General features: G+C 43.8%; 1 protein-coding gene across 4 annotated transcripts in view; it reads right to left on the reverse strand.

Annotated features, from left to right (window-relative positions):
• PPP6R2 (protein phosphatase 6 regulatory subunit 2) overlaps window positions 1–15,650 on the reverse strand; it is a 107,310-nt gene that overhangs the window by 87,157 nt on the left and 4,503 nt on the right. Inside the window, exon 2 of one of the 4 annotated variants that reach the window (XM_072856366.1) lies at window positions 13,853–13,930. The exons of the other annotated variants lie outside the window; for them this stretch is intronic. The gene's annotated coding sequence lies outside the window, so the exon portion shown is untranslated. The remainder of the gene's footprint in view (window positions 1–13,852; window positions 13,931–15,650) is intronic. 4 annotated transcript variants of the gene reach the window in all.

Genomic DNA, 15,650 nt, shown 5'->3' on the forward strand with positions numbered 1-15,650 from the left:
GAGGAAAAAGGCACGTGAGAAATAATTCAATCCTGTATCAGTTATTTGCCCCAACCAAAACGAGCGCTTCTGAATTGCAGCTCTACAACAGCTCAAGCCAATCTCTGAATTCACACTGCCACGTCTCTTCCCTCGGACTAACACCACTGCTCGCCCAAGCCCTTGGCGTGCCAGCCTCGGGTGCCAAGCGGCAGGAAAAACCCAGCGAGGCAATAAACAGCACAGGCTGGGGGCTGTTTTGACCAATTTAGTGTCCAGGACCTCACCAAGCGTTCACAAGAAAAACTGTGCCAGAAAGGTGCGAACTGCTGTGAAACCACACTCAGTCTAATCACGTGCATGGACACCAAACTACAGTCACATCATTTTTCTATATTCACCCACAGACAATGCAATCTGAACATCGCAATCCAGCATTGATTTCGTAGACAGCAACCAAACAACTCTGAAGACTGCTCAACTTAACTTCCCCAGTCTTTTAAGACTCATGGCTGGACTTACAAAAACACATAGCCTCTGCCTCCTTAAGCCAGATCTTAAGCCTGTTCAGTGCACTTGCATCACGGCTGCACGCGGGAACGCAGAATGCATTGTCAGTTTTCAAGACTCTTCACTCCTCCCCAGAAGTGCATTTACAGGGCACAGCATGTGCTAATTGAGTGATCAAACCTGCAGCCAGAAGGAAATAAACCTCACTGGGCACACCAGGAACTGCTGAGCGCTGCCTGGAAAGGTGCTTCCAGCACCTTACCCCCATGAACTGCTGCGAAGGGCATTCCTTCAAGAGAAAGGCAAAAACTCCTCAGAGTAAAAAAACATGCCATGCTGTTTACACCTCTAGAATATCATCCTTGTTCTTGCTTGGTTTTATTGCTAAGACTTGAACAGAAAGATGCAAGAATGTCTGTCTTACTTCTATATAAGCATTTTAGGATGCTATCTGAACCGATGACCCCGTGTACGATACATGCATAGTACCGAAATTACAAAAATCCCATAAAGAATACGCACAGAAATCATGTTGCAAACAGGAACACAAAACAAAAATAAAACAAATCAAAACAAACAAAAAACCCAACCAAACAAAAAAAAAACACACCAAAAAAAACCCCCCCACAAAAAAAAGAGAAACACACTCTTTCCAGAAGTCTTACTTTTACGGCATGTCAGCTGTGTGTGTGGCAAGAGCAATGCTCTTTCTGAAATTAGTGAACTGCAAGCAAGGCTCCTGATGTGCACTACCACCTAACATCAACTTAATGATTTTTTTTAAAAAAGGAGCTTCCCAATTCTACTGATCACTATTTGCGTGCTGTTTTCTCTGAAATTCAACTTGCATAACAAGAGCTCTGAGAACATTTCTTTTTGTACTACCAGAGAAACAACTTTGCAGAGTAAATGGAAAAAGCGTCTGGTTCCAAGTCCTCCAAGGCGGCTTTGGCAGCACACTGCTGACAAGTAGCACACTCCTAGGCCTCGGGTCCATGGGAAGCTGGGAGGAAAAAAAAAAAAAAAAAGAAAAAAAAAGGAGCACTGCTAAGTTGTTTGGTACCTATTAAGAGAGTTACTGGCCAACCAGCCAGAAGAAATGTGTCTGGCGAGCTCCGACAGTAACATGTTTTGCACCAACAAAAAGGCTCCAGATCTCCTGGGCAGTCTTCCACATAAGCCTAACTTGCCAGAAGGAATCAGCAGTAAGTAAATTTACCAGCTAGAAAGATGGCTGGTCTCATTTTTGCTTCACCCCATTCTTTTATTATCATTTATTTTAAAAAGCCTTTCTCAACTGAAAAAGATCACTGCAGCAACATCACCCCCACACCACCTAACAGCTCTGAAGAGGAAAAATTGTCCGGTGACCAGAAAGTTTCCCTTCCTGAAGAAAGTCTCCATGTTACCCAAACGGGTGCTTCAGGTTAAGGGGCAGAGGACAGGGGGGACAGGGACAGTGGGTGAGTTTCCATTTTGTTTGCAAGGGAAACTGAGCCGGTACCATGGCTGGCGCGTGGAAGGCGAAGGTTCGTTACGTTCCCCCCGGGTCTCCTGAACACACTCAGTTTCTACAGAAATGTGACATTCTTCCTTGAGCATTCAGAGCCTTCTTTAAGGCTCTTTTCCACTTGCTTCCAGCAGTATTTTAAACCACATTCTCCTGCTGGAAGCAAGTTCTATTTAGAAATTTTTGTAACATCTCAGAGAATAATTTCAAAGCATCTACGCCAGCCTGCAGCAGCCACAGAGCACGCTTCCACACCAGCAGCACCGCCACGCTGCGCGTAGCCTTAGGAAGACTGAGAAAGGCGCCGAGCCCAGACCTTGCCCAGCACCGCAAAACATCCTCCACCACCTCACATGACAGGGCTGACGCAGAGAGGCCAAACACGATTGCTACTTGTAGATGCACAAGTGACCACCACCAACCCAGACAAACGGCACGCCGATTCGAAGGTGCTTCTGGGTGAAGGGTCCATCCTGCTCATTCTCATTTTCAACATTCTCGTTTTCTTCCCCTTCCCTCTGATGGTCAGGTCAGGGCACGTTCAGATAGAAAACTCGATTCCCCCGTTTCTGGGAAGAGTATTCCCCCAGCTTAAAAGAAAATCAGCAAGCACGTGGACTATCATAGAACCGCTCCATTAAATGTCGTCCAAAACTGAAACTGATACAAAGTTAATTGGCAAACGACAGTACAGCTAAAGCTAACTCTGCAAAAGCCAGGAAATAAAAAGCAAAAATACCATCAACCACACTCTGCCGTACTGACTGTGATCTCTGGAACTGGCACGTACCCACTGGCAACACACCGCAAGAATGATTCAGACCGTTTTGAACAAGCAGATATAAGTAATGAGCAACTGCGTCGTTTTATGGGCTGTGGTGTGTCCCACAGAACTGGATGCTTTTAGCCTGACGCTTGTGTAACCCTGGGCTTGAGAGCCACACCGACCAGTTCACAGACCATCCTCAGCGGGTGCCAGGGCTCGCGCTGCCATAGGAGACACAACACACGTGCTCCAGAAGCACTGTGGACTCCTATGCCAAAATACAACAATGCAAATAAAGTCAATGGCCTGTTCCTGTTGAGGACTACAGCCCGACGGCAGTCTCGGGGCATGCAACGATCCTCAAGTGCTTGCTGCCCTGTACGATAGGGTTTGAGAGGCTCCTTAAGACAAAGTAAAGACGTGGCAGCTTCATGCAAATTAAGGACAGTTGTGCACAGCACCGTTTACAGTTTAGCAGCTTTTACCTTAATGAGGATATGAGCCAGCAGTTTCCTGTAACAGCAACAGTCACAGAATGGAGGAGATAGAAGGGTATCTCTGGGATCATCCAGTCCAACCCGCTGCTTTTCAAAGCGGGGTCAGCTGGAGCTGGCTGCCCAGGACTGCATCCAGGCAGGTTTTGAACGTCTCCAAGGATGGAGACCTCCACCATGTCCCTGGGCAGCCTCTGCCTGTGTTCAACCACTCAGAGTAAAAACGTGTTTTCTTCCGTTCAGTTCACCACGTTTCAGTTTGTCCGCTGCCTCTTGTCCTGTCACTGGGTACAGCTGAGAGCCTGGCTCCATCTTCTTTACTCCCCCATGAGGGATGTAACACATTGACAAGATCCCCCCAAGCCACCTCTCCCCCAGGATGAACAGCCCTAGCTCTCCTCACATGGCAAATGCTCCAATTAATCAACTTGGTGGCTCTTTGCTGGACTCTCTCCACTATGTCCATGTGTGTCTCGTCCTGCGGAGCCCAGCACTGGGCTCAGAACTCCAGATGTGACCCCACCAGTGCTGGGCAGATGGGAAGGATCATCTCCCTTGACCTGCTGGCAACGCTCTGCACGTTGCAGCCCAGAAGGCTGCTGGTCACTTTTGCAGCAAGGGAACATTGCTGGCTCCTGGCCAGCCTTGTGTCCACCAAGACCCCGAGGTCACTCACTGCAGAGCTGCTTTCCAGCTGCTCAGCCCCAGCCTGCACTGGTGCATGGGGTTATCCCTCCCCAGGGGCAGGGCTTGGAATCTCCCTTGGCTGAACTTCATGAGACTGCTACTGGCTCATTTCCCCAGCCTGCTGAGGTCCCTCTGTACAGCAGCAGAGGTCTATTAAGCACTCCTCCCAGTTTTGTGCCATATAGTGCATCCCAGATGTGCTTTATTTCAACCCTTCAGAAGATATGCTGCTATTTGTCAAGGGACAGGTAAGTGTGCATCATTCAAAAACGGAAGAATCAAGCTTTTGAAGATGCAAGTACTTCACAACTGCAGGTCTGCATTGGAGGTGACCAGAACAGCATTATGCATTTACGAGCAGAAACAAGGAAAGAGTGGTTAGTGAACCTGTTCAAAACAACTGAAAAGTATACTCCAGACACATAACAATCTCTTTGAAATAACTCTTTCTCCAGCTCCTACCAACCACCAGCTGTTGTGTTTGAAGGGATTTTAGCCTGGTTAGACTGATGGAAATCTTGATGACGTTTTAACCGACGCTGCATACAGCATGAATGTTAGCATCTTCTGAAGGTATTTTTTTGCCTCAGGCTCCCTCTTGCTGCCAAGGCCCTGTGCACTAACAGCACTCAACTATTTCTTTTCTTCTGCTGTTGCAGAAGAAACTTTGGTTTCTCGAGGATTTAACTGCAGTGACCTGTCAAAAGACAACTGCTTGCAATACACAGACTACCTGTATTACAGTATTCTGTGTTACACAACTTCCAACCTTTTAGTACTGAAGCATCAATGCTGTGCTGCTTCTTTGCACATCCACACCCCAGGCTGCCATCCCTTCAATCAAGCACTGCAATTGCTGTCCCCAGTCCAAGGTTACTGGCTGTTATTTGTTGCCTCTAACTGCCTCCGCAGTCCATCACGACCAATACCTCCAGCCCCATCACCATCCTGCCCGCATCTTCCAGCTCCATGACCCCACCACTGTCAACTGAACTTCTCCCACCACTCAGTACAGCCAGAAGCCTATTACAGGTGGAGATGGCACAGTACAGTACAAGCCCCGGTCTGGCAGAGCCTGGATCCGCACCATGACTTGCTGTTGAAGTACACCCCCAATGCAGGTAACAGGTGACTTACAGCAGTCTACTCTTCTTTGGGTTCAAAACGCTCAAAATCTACATTTCAGCCTGGCAGGGGAAGAGAATCATGAACTACTTAATCATTTCTAGAGCTCACTCTCAATCTCTTTAGGATCCTCCTTCAGACTCTTCAGGAATGCACTCGGTGCTTGTTTCCAAGACAAAACAACACTGATAAATTTCCTCATTCATCTTATAACATGGCCAAGATTAAATCAAAGATCTGTATTGACTCCTCTCACATTCACACAAAGCATGAAGAATGGTGACAAACCTCAACAGAGAAAAGGAAAAGCTTGCTATGTAAATAAATACTATAACTCAAGAAGAGAGATTTTTTTTTTCCAGATTATTATGAAATTATACCTGAGAGCTCTGTGGTTCTCCAGACAAACTAAAGCAGTACTGGGGATTTACTGCCGTATCTAACAAGCATTGGAGCTGCTGAAGCCCACCACTATATGGAGAACCGTCTTTCAGGCAGTCACGTACCTCCTTCCTACCAGCTACGCTTCTCCTGGGAAGTAGCTGTCCATGGAGCCACAAAGAAGGCAAAATAAAAAATAGAAAGTTAAAGGCAGGAAATACAGAACGCCTCTTCACCAACCTTCTACTTCTTTCTAGCACACCTAGTCTGTAATTTGGAAGGACTTAGACTTCATTAATACGCACTGCTCCAAATTCAAATTGGTATCATGTCCGCCCTTGGTAGTCACGCTATCTTTGACTGTAATCGAAAATTCAACCTTATTACAGAGGAGCCTCTCTTACCTGGAAGAATCTTTTTCTCTTTAGAAACCTCCTGCAGACACCCTTTGGAAGCCAAGCCCTGGCAGGCTTTATGTCAGTCCCTTCCCAAGTGTAAGAGTGTCACATCAACCCAACAACAACAAAAATAGACGTTATGGAGTGTTATCTGACATGCTCCACATGCTTTCACAAGTAATGCTACCATGGCTAGGCATTATTTTAAGTACAGTCTGTTGCAAGCAATAAAGCCCAAAGCATAAGAGGAAAACAGCAAGATACAAATCTGTCTTCTACTGGTATACAGAGCCTTAATCTCCCAAGATCAAACATTTAGGCAAATCTGTTCCAATTTTGGTGCCACGCTAAAACTGTAGCTTAATACTACAGTGAAAGACTGAGCACAAAGCCACGAGAAAAACAGAAACCAAGGTTTTGGTTACAGCCTGTGAAATAAATAACAGTTCACATAGCAAACCAAAGTAGGCCTTAGGTGTAAGAACACAATTTTACAAGCAATAGCTGCAGTAAGTTAAGGAACTACGATGAAATGAGCAGCTGTCCTTAATACAGAAGCCTGAGTCCCAACCAGCCTTCCCTGTTCCCAAATTAAGACCATGCAATGAGCCTATCCTCGTTCGAAACAGCTAGCTGTAGGTTTAGTGAAAATAAAGCCAAGGGACATTAGCTATGAAGGGTTCTCTACGAAACTCTGCAAGAGGCATCACTGCAGTTTCAGGACACCTTTAGAAGTTGCAGGACATGAATAAAACAACTATTTTGACATCAGAATTTTACACAAATATATTCTTATTCGTCACTATTCTCTTTGTTCCCTTCCCTCACCCATTTGCCCGATTCTTTTTTATAAACTCTGAACAAAAGGCAAAGCAGGATAGACTAGAGTCCTCGGAGGCAACGATGGTTCCAGCAACTGTCCACATACACCCCAGTTAGCACATGCGCCCCACTGGGCAAACTCTTACGATCTCAGCAATTTCTGCCAAGCTCTGACTGCACATGTACACATCAAAGTCTCAAGAACATAAAACACAGAAATGAATTATAGCCTTTATTCCTCCTACAACCGAGCATACAAAATTATAAATTGTCTCTATTGTACTCAGCTAGCTTTGTAGTTAGCTATTATCATAGTATTGGGATAACTTAAATACTTAAAACCTGCGACAACTAATATCTTATACCATGTCTCAGTCTTAGTAAAAAAAAAATGGACTTAGTTTATCATTGTTTCATTACTCCATCTTCCTTCCACCCTCTCAGTGTCTCGTAACCTTCAGAGGTGAACAGTCAAACAGTCAGAAGCTTCTGTTTTGTACAGGTGAAGGATGTGCCGGGGGGGAAGGGGGAGAGTATTTTGCCTGTAGGCCACTTTCAGAGCAGAAGGCCAGCAAAGCTTTGCCTGAATGGCGGAATGGTTTGTCGAGGTCTTGTGCAGTGGAAACAGCTTCCTCTAGTGAGCGCACCCCTGAACGCCAGTGCAGGCATCTGCTTCTACCTTCCCAGCTTCGGCTGCTTCAGAAAAGGCAAGGAGAGGTTATCATCCCGCCAGGCACGGGCAAATACCTCCTGAAGAACAAGAAGAGTCAAATCTCCCAACGGAAGTTTTTCACATTACATCAACCTGGTATCCCAACCCCATGGTACCAATTAGGCAGCGGTCACAATACACTTTATTCATGCCATTTTCAGCAAAGATTCAGTACCTGAATTTTAGTATTTCAGTACTACCGAATCCAGCACTGCATACTCGGCCACAGCTACACCTCCCAACGTGGAGAGACCTGTGCCTTACGCAGCAGTGCTGAAACCCACCCTGCAGCCCAGCAGCACCAGCCGGCTCTTCGCTCACACGCTTCCTCTTGCCCCGGTACCGGCTCTGCAGCTCCTTCTCCCCTAACCTCTTCTTTGCAGCGTTCTGGCACAGCATTCTCCTGCCACAGTGTTCAGGGTTTGCCTTGTGACTCTCTCCCACCCCAGCAGCAGAAAACAGTAGAGGAAAATCTCTGTCCCAAATCCCAGTCTGCTCAGAAACTGTGTACAACCTCCCAGGGCACCCGTACTACAGGAGGCACTCACGCCGCTCCACGGCCGCAGCGAATGTGCGAAGAAGAAGATGGAAACACTGAACAGAGGATTCTGTTAATCTTCAAATGTTACCATATAACTAAAGATGTGTTTCAGCTTCTCAAGAGATTGCTTAGCCCAAGCTGTTGATTTGGAAACACTTAGATACACTTATAATTCTCAGATAGAATTTACTCATAACCAAAACAGCCTTTCACCAGTTAGCCAAGAGCCTCCTTTTGTTTTCCTCTTCTGACCTAGCGATATGAATGTCTTCATTTTTTCTTAACATCTAACTGACAGATGAAAGAGTCATCTACGTTTACATTCCTTGGACACAAACAGTAAAGCACAAGTCCTGCAGGAGAGAGGCTGGTATACCAGCACAGCAAGGGGTTGTGCTGGGGTTTTTTTCTTTTAATAAAAAACTGCTGCAGGCAAAAAATGATGAAGGCCTGTCTGTAGTACAAATATGCACACAAAATTAAGAGCTACTTCTAATTATTCTATGCTTCTGAAGTTCCCTAATAAAGAGATGATATCAAGAAGTACTTTGTCTTGATGATCAACTTTATCCTCATCTAGTATCTAGTTAAACAGCCTTCTAATTGACGCCCTACCCCATGCTAAGGACAAAATTTGCACAGCTTCTTTATTTAAATGTTATATTTTTAATTAAATTCAACACACCCAGACACTGAAGAAACTGCAGTGCTTCAAAAAATGCAGGAAAAAGCTGGCCAGAAAAATATACCAAACGCGCTGTGAACATAATTGCACAAAAAAGGTCTTTTTTTTCTAGGTCAGACGAAAGCATATGGAGCTAAACACACCCCAAAGAATTAAACTCCACAGCCTACCAGCTTCAAGTTGTCTAGGAGGGCATAGTCATATCAAAATTTTTAACCTGTACTTCACTCTATCACTAATAATTCAAGAAGATTAACAGTCGACCATTTTCAGCTACTCCTCTCCCTGTTTATGCAGCTCCAGAGTCCCTCTGCCCCATGGAAGCAGGCATCGGCAGCATCTACAGGAACCCCGGGGGGGATTTCTGTGCTTCACTTTGAAGATTAACCTTTAAGTGTAAGATTTGCAACTTGGTTTGAATATTAAAAAGCTAGCACACAATCATTGTTAAAACAAGCAAAACAAAATCATGGGGGTTTTTAAGTGTCGATTCACCCCTCTCGCAGGTCTCCCCACTCCACTCCTCCTGCACTTGCACTGCATACGTTAATAAACAAGGGCTTTGATGCCACTTAGACTGTTTACTACATGTTGTTTAAGCACAAATTAAATTTTTCCTGGATCACCACAGTTAAACCCTTCACAAATAATTATTATTAATTAGACTATTATCTCAGAAGTGAGATGCTGGTACTTACTGGGGCACACAAGCAGCGTTTTTCAGAAAACCCAGTTTGTCACAGTCATTACCACATTGATCTCTGGACCCTGGATGTTTTTTTTTTTGCTGCACACGCAGAGTAAGACAGTACTACAAAAGAAACATCATACCGCTCAGACTCTTCAATAGCGAAGCAGCAGCATTTGCAAACTAAGATTTCCTGTTGCACTTTACAAGAAGATCAAGAGCTGTATGCTTCAGATACACCTATTTTATCAGTACCGCGATGTCCTCGAATGAGCAAGAAAAACAACTGCTTGCATTCCTTCAATGGTCCTTTATACAAGTTCAAAGCTTCCAGACTGCATTTGTGCCTCTATCTACATTTTTTGCATGCTGCAGTTTTTACCAGAATATTCTGCCATTGCGCTGTTCTACCAACCAAGCTACGTGGAAACAAGGCACAACATTGCTTTGCCAAAACCGCACCAAACCAGCACCTGACATCAGGCTATTAAAGAAAAAATGCATCTCAATTTCCTTAATCTTTCAGGACATCATATAGACACAGTCCACACAAAGCTGATGTAGTTCTACAGTTAAAATAGATATTGAGACACTTCCGAAGAAAAACCTTATACATGACAATGGACCACCAGCCTGTTTTCCCTTCACGGCACCACTTAAACGATATTTATGGGCTAAGCTTCCTTCGTCATGAAACATCTTGAAAGGAAAACAATCATTTGGAAATCTCAGACCCACCCTTTGGAGTTCAACGGGCTTTACCTGGACAAATAAACATTAAAGCTCAGGCTGCTCTTGAAATCACAAACCAGGATTATGCATTGATGATGTTAGGCCATAGTTTGCCATGTATTTAAACCTGCACTGCTGGAAAAAAAAAAAAACCCAAACAAAACTGTTTTTCTTTTCCGTGCAGTATTAGCAGAAAAAAAATATCAGCTGGATCAGTCCCCCGAAGAGGTTCACAGCGCAGCTGCACAAATGCTTGTGCCAGCAAGGAGGGAGGGTAGAGAAGTGGCAAAGAGCGGGTACGAGCAGCAAGAAGGGACAGCTCTCCAGGGGTAGTGCCGGCTTAAATGCCATGTCAAACTATGGCTTGAAGAATAAATGCTAAGAAGTCATTCACACTGTAACTAAATAGCCTTAATCATAACCAAAAACACTAATAAAAAGCACAGAATTTGTAACAGAAAAGGTGAAGATTTCAAATGACTGAAAAGGTTGACATTTATTTTTCCAAGTTTAATGAAGAATTCTAGGGATTGTATGAACTTTGGGAAAATAAACTAACATCACCCTTGCACAAAAGATCATCAGTAAGTACTCTTGGTCTCTATAAATACTTCAGAGAATGAAAATTATGATAGCTGGAGGAACAGAGTATCATCTTGGTGATCATCTCTAACTATCACAAAACCTTGTATTCAAGCTTGCTTGCTGTTGCAGCTAAATAGTCAGTTACAAGGAGTCATCCTTAAGATATTAATTTGCGGATAACACTCAAAGCCTGTTTGAGTAACAATTCCCAAGTCAGAAATTCAGTTTCAAGCAAAGCACACTATAAGCAACAGAAACGTTTGCCCCGCTGCTGCAGACAAGCATTCTCCCCAGTGCCGAGAGCACTCGCCACCGACACTTTCCTAAGAGCACCCAGCACCTCAGCGGACCTCAAGCAACTCGGCTTGAGTGAAATCTCTTCCAGGTAACTTAAAACCTGACTTCTCAAACTATGAAGAATACAGAAGACTATCAGTCCCTTCTAAAGATGAGAGTTCCTTTTGCTTTCTACAAATTCCGGAGGCAAGGTGTGGTTTTTTTCTCAGCTGGAAAATACTATAGTGACATTTGAAATAATGTTCTCGTTGCTTCTGTGTCTGAATAGCACGATAAAGCACCATATTAAGAGATGCCCCTCCCAATTTAGCAAGCTGGTACATCTACATGTGCAATACAATGCTGTACAGACACCAGCTCGAGTTTTGAAAACAGAGGAGGCACATCAGCCCCGCACTGAGCTGGAGGTGATGCAATGGGACCAGCCCTACAGCTCGTCCACAGATCCCTCTGCATCGCGTTCAGCCGCACGGTACAGATGTAACCTCGGGAGCCTAAGCTAAATTCCCCTCCACTGCTGCATGTAACAGTCCAAGTAAGAACAAAGAAGTGCTAAGGGAAAGGGAAGCATCCTGGGTTTCAAGTAAGAAACATCATTATAGAGAAACATTATATTGTGGCATTCCGTCCCTGAAAGCAGGCGGCATCAGCTGCCTCGGAATTAGACACAGAAAAAATGGTGTGGGACTACAGCAGCATAATGTGCTGAAGAATAAGAGAAAACGCAGAAGGAGGGTCTTCCCTCAATTCCACCAGTGTACTTCCCAGCATATTAAGGTGGTGTTCAGCATTACACAAACAAATGTTTTCCCCTTTTAACAGGTGAAACACCCACACTAACTCGTGGCCTAATCAATAGCCCTGACATCGAGCTTGACAAGTTGTACAGACGCCAAAAATTGTGAACGAGAAATACATTTAGAATTCCACACGTCTCATCGGACTTCCCCTTGCTTTTTTTAAATATAGCACATTACCCAGTATGGTTTTTATCTTCTCTGCCCTGCTATTTTCTTTAATCACATACCTCAAAATTGTCTCTAACACTAACACGCATAATATTTTTGCCATTTTCAGGCATAGCATCCATTCCGATAATTATACTTTCAATGTTATTTTGGCTTATTACTTCACACACTGAGATGAATTTTCACAGACCTTCCATCAACACTGCCTGGTCTTCCCCCATCCCTTCCCCATGAGGCAGCCAGAGTGTAAACCAGCCAACACACATAAATTGTAATGATTTCCTTCCAGCAAGGATTGCTTTTCATGTATTAAAACTTAAACACGTAGGTCAGCAGAAGACTGTTTCTTTTTATCAAGGGCCTTTGAGATCCTCCTGTTTCTCCAATCACAAGGTCTGCTGTTTCATTGTTAGCGATTTGGGAAAGTTTCTGCTTTTCCCAACGTAATGTATTTATCACCAGGGCACAGTCCACCAGCTCTAACAACAAACCGTGATTATGCAACAGCATTTGCCTCACACGGCAAATGTCTACTGTGACTACTAGGTGATCCAGTTTCACTTCACCGTTCCTTGTAAAAACTCAAGCATATATCCAAACCCCAAGTATACACTAAATGTTTTTACTTGGCTGTTCTCTTCTAAGACTAAAAATAATTAAATAGTTTTGTTCTTGGGAACTGCACCACTTCTTTCCAACATTTTCTTCCAGGTATTTTAAAAAAACAGCACTTAGAAGCTCACTTCAATTGAGTAAAAAATTTCACTCATGAAAAATGAAGTCAAAGCGGTGAGGTTTTTTTCTGCAAAACACAACATTCTTTAGCAGCACTGCTACTTAAAATGGAGGGGAAAAACAGGACTGGGGAGGCCATGGACACACTGGATGAAAAGTGCCACACTGAAAGCGCTACAGATATTAACACTAATTACTTGTAAGAGTTATTTTATAGGGACTACAGTTAGCTAAGAACAAAGATGACAAAAGTAACAGGAGAACAGAAGTAATGAAATTAGCTGCCTATTTTGTAAGAGGAAACAGTGGGTACAGTGTAACATCAATGAAATCGAATATGCATTTATTCCTGGCACTGCATCCCTAAAACATTACGCGCCTTTCTGCAAAATTTGGCATCCTCAAGCCCCTTCGTATTTCTGTAAACTACTCTGCTACTTCACTCTTGAGTCTTCACAAAAATCAGACACATGTAGCAGTCTCTAGGACCGGTCACAATTAAACAGTCTTTAGAGAAAGTACAAGGTGGGGGGAGGCGGGGAGAGAGAATCAATATTTACATTTACTAAAACAGTGATAAACTTCTTTTCAACTTAGGGTCCTCTTCATGCTAAGCACTGAAGAAACATGGAGAAATCCTGTCTTCTGCACCATGGAGCTTACTGCTTATTTATGACCCAAACTAGGCAGACGATCACGACGTATAGCTACTCCTCTGGCTAGCACCTGTACCTCTCAAACAGAATCTGGAAAACCAACTGGGCTGGTCACATGTCTGACAAAAACTTAAGTTTGTTTTATTGCGTTGGTCTTAGATAACTATATGATCCTGAATCATTTATAGACACTGCTTTCAACCTCAAACTTACCAGTCAGCTATGAAAGAGGAAGAAGATTGATCAAGCAGAGCTAAGGACATGGCATGTTGCAAAACACATCCAATGTCTCATCTTACAATCCATCAAGGGCAAGAAGGCAACCTCACTGAGATGGGGAGGTCCCCACCAGAATCTTTGCCTAGCAAGTTGAGTCTTCTGCAATAGAATCCGTCTCACCCAACGTGTAGATATTTATACTATGGATGACTAATCTGAATTAGTCACCCAGACTCCCTTTGCAGTAGGAGAGAAATGAGCACTTCTACAGCAAAACTCATCTCTATTTTAGATTTCTGCATCAAAAGAAAATAAGCATCTGTTTCTCTCCATTGCCTAAAAAAGGAATCCTAAATGATTACCTCAGATGTAGGCATTTACATCATAGATACGTGAACTTCAGTGAGAGGTCTCCAGCCCCTTGAAAGTGAAGGCAGAGTCTGAAACACAATGTTAAGGGGAAAAAAAAGGCTTAGAAAGTCATGGAAGAAAATAAAAAAGATAAAAGACAAAAGGATATAAAGCGGACAATGTAATGTTAAAAAGTAATATAGTAAAGGACTGGGAGAATGCAGAAGTAGTAAAAAACAACCGAGCACTAAGAAAAACAATCTTCCATATTAAAAAAAAAGGATAACATGCAGTAGAACTAAGTTTGAAATCCATCAGTTAGTATTTTCCAATTTGTTAAATAGAGTGCTGATTGAGCATCTGTCAACCATTAATCGGGTACTCTGGCTCAGGAGCTCAGGTCCTGGGACTCTGAGGATGACCTGGATATTCTATTCACTAGGCTTAGTTCGATTTAATCTAACATGGAGTCATGGCTTTTGTCAACACTGCTGCAGCCCCACTATTCCCAACCCCTTCACATTTAAACTGTCCAGCAAACGGCCCAGCAGCAGTGCTCATCTGTTCCTACCATGCCTGTTGAATAAAATAAACCAGCAGAAAATGAACAGGGGAAGGGCGGGTAGTCTTCTGACAGACCGGCTCCCTGTGAGTATGGGACCAGCACTAACACACAGGGACAAACCAGGAAGATGTTGCGCTGCAAACTCAGATTAGTGACGTCGAACCACACCCTACTGAAATCCAGACGGCCAGAGACCTGCTCTTTTTGCTCTTCTCCTTCCTGGGTCACACGTTCCTGCATCCTCCCTTGTGTCAGCGCTGTTTATGCAACCACACAGCCAGCTGGTTGAGGGAGCTGATCCAGCTGAAAGCTACTCCCTCCAAGCAGGGTTAGCCTTCAGCCCGCTCAGCTCTCCGAGGCGGCATACCACACGGTTACACAAATATGCATGCCAACACATGGCAACCTGGACTCGGGCCCGTTGATGTCGCTGTGGAACTGCACCCCTAGTCCTCTGGCGCGGGGAGACAGGATACAGTTTTCAACCTGTTAGCTTATAGTCTCAATTATCCTTCTAAAAAAAGAAGAAATCCATCTTAACAGAAAAGAATTGTAATTGAACACAACCTTTCTCATCCCACCCTGCTGCACATGAAAGTAAGAAGCTGAAACAATCCGTAGGTTTTGCAAGACTACAAGGAATAAAAAGAATGGAAGAGATTGCTATGCAGAAGAGAATCTAATTTGCTTATCACAAAATGTCAAGGCATACCCATCCTGCATTTTCTCAGCTAACACAATTAAGTCTACCATAGAAAAATCAAAGACAAAACTGAAACTGAAGTATCTTGTGTTTTATTTCCTTCTTGCTTCCTGTAGGTTGCAGCAAGAAAGACCATCTCCACTACTGTAGTCTGCATTTTTTTGTCTTTCTGCCAGTAAGCAGTGCCAGTCTCTGCTTTGCTGCTATTGCTCCTAATTCTGCCCAACAAAAATCAGAATCAAAGTGACTTAACAGTTATCAGTGTCACTGCAGGCCGCAATGCTCTGAAGAGCGGCAAACTGCAGAACTGAAATAAAATTAAAAAAAAAAAAAAAGACAAGACAGCTAGCATAGGCATACTGGAAAGAAAAGCAGAGACATTTGCCAACTGAACGTGAACCTTGAATTCAAGCAATCAATCTGTTTGGAAAGCTTTCTTTGCAAACCATGTAGATTGCCTACCATGCCACCCAGCAAAATAAAAGCTGGGGAAAGTTTCTTATTTTGCCCAGCTAAGGAAACAGTTCCGAGCTCTGCCTGT

Source organism: Ciconia boyciana, chromosome 1 (assembly GCF_034638445.1).
Source record: "Ciconia boyciana chromosome 1, ASM3463844v1, whole genome shotgun sequence".
Classification (NCBI taxonomy): domain Eukaryota; kingdom Metazoa; phylum Chordata; class Aves; order Ciconiiformes; family Ciconiidae; genus Ciconia; species Ciconia boyciana.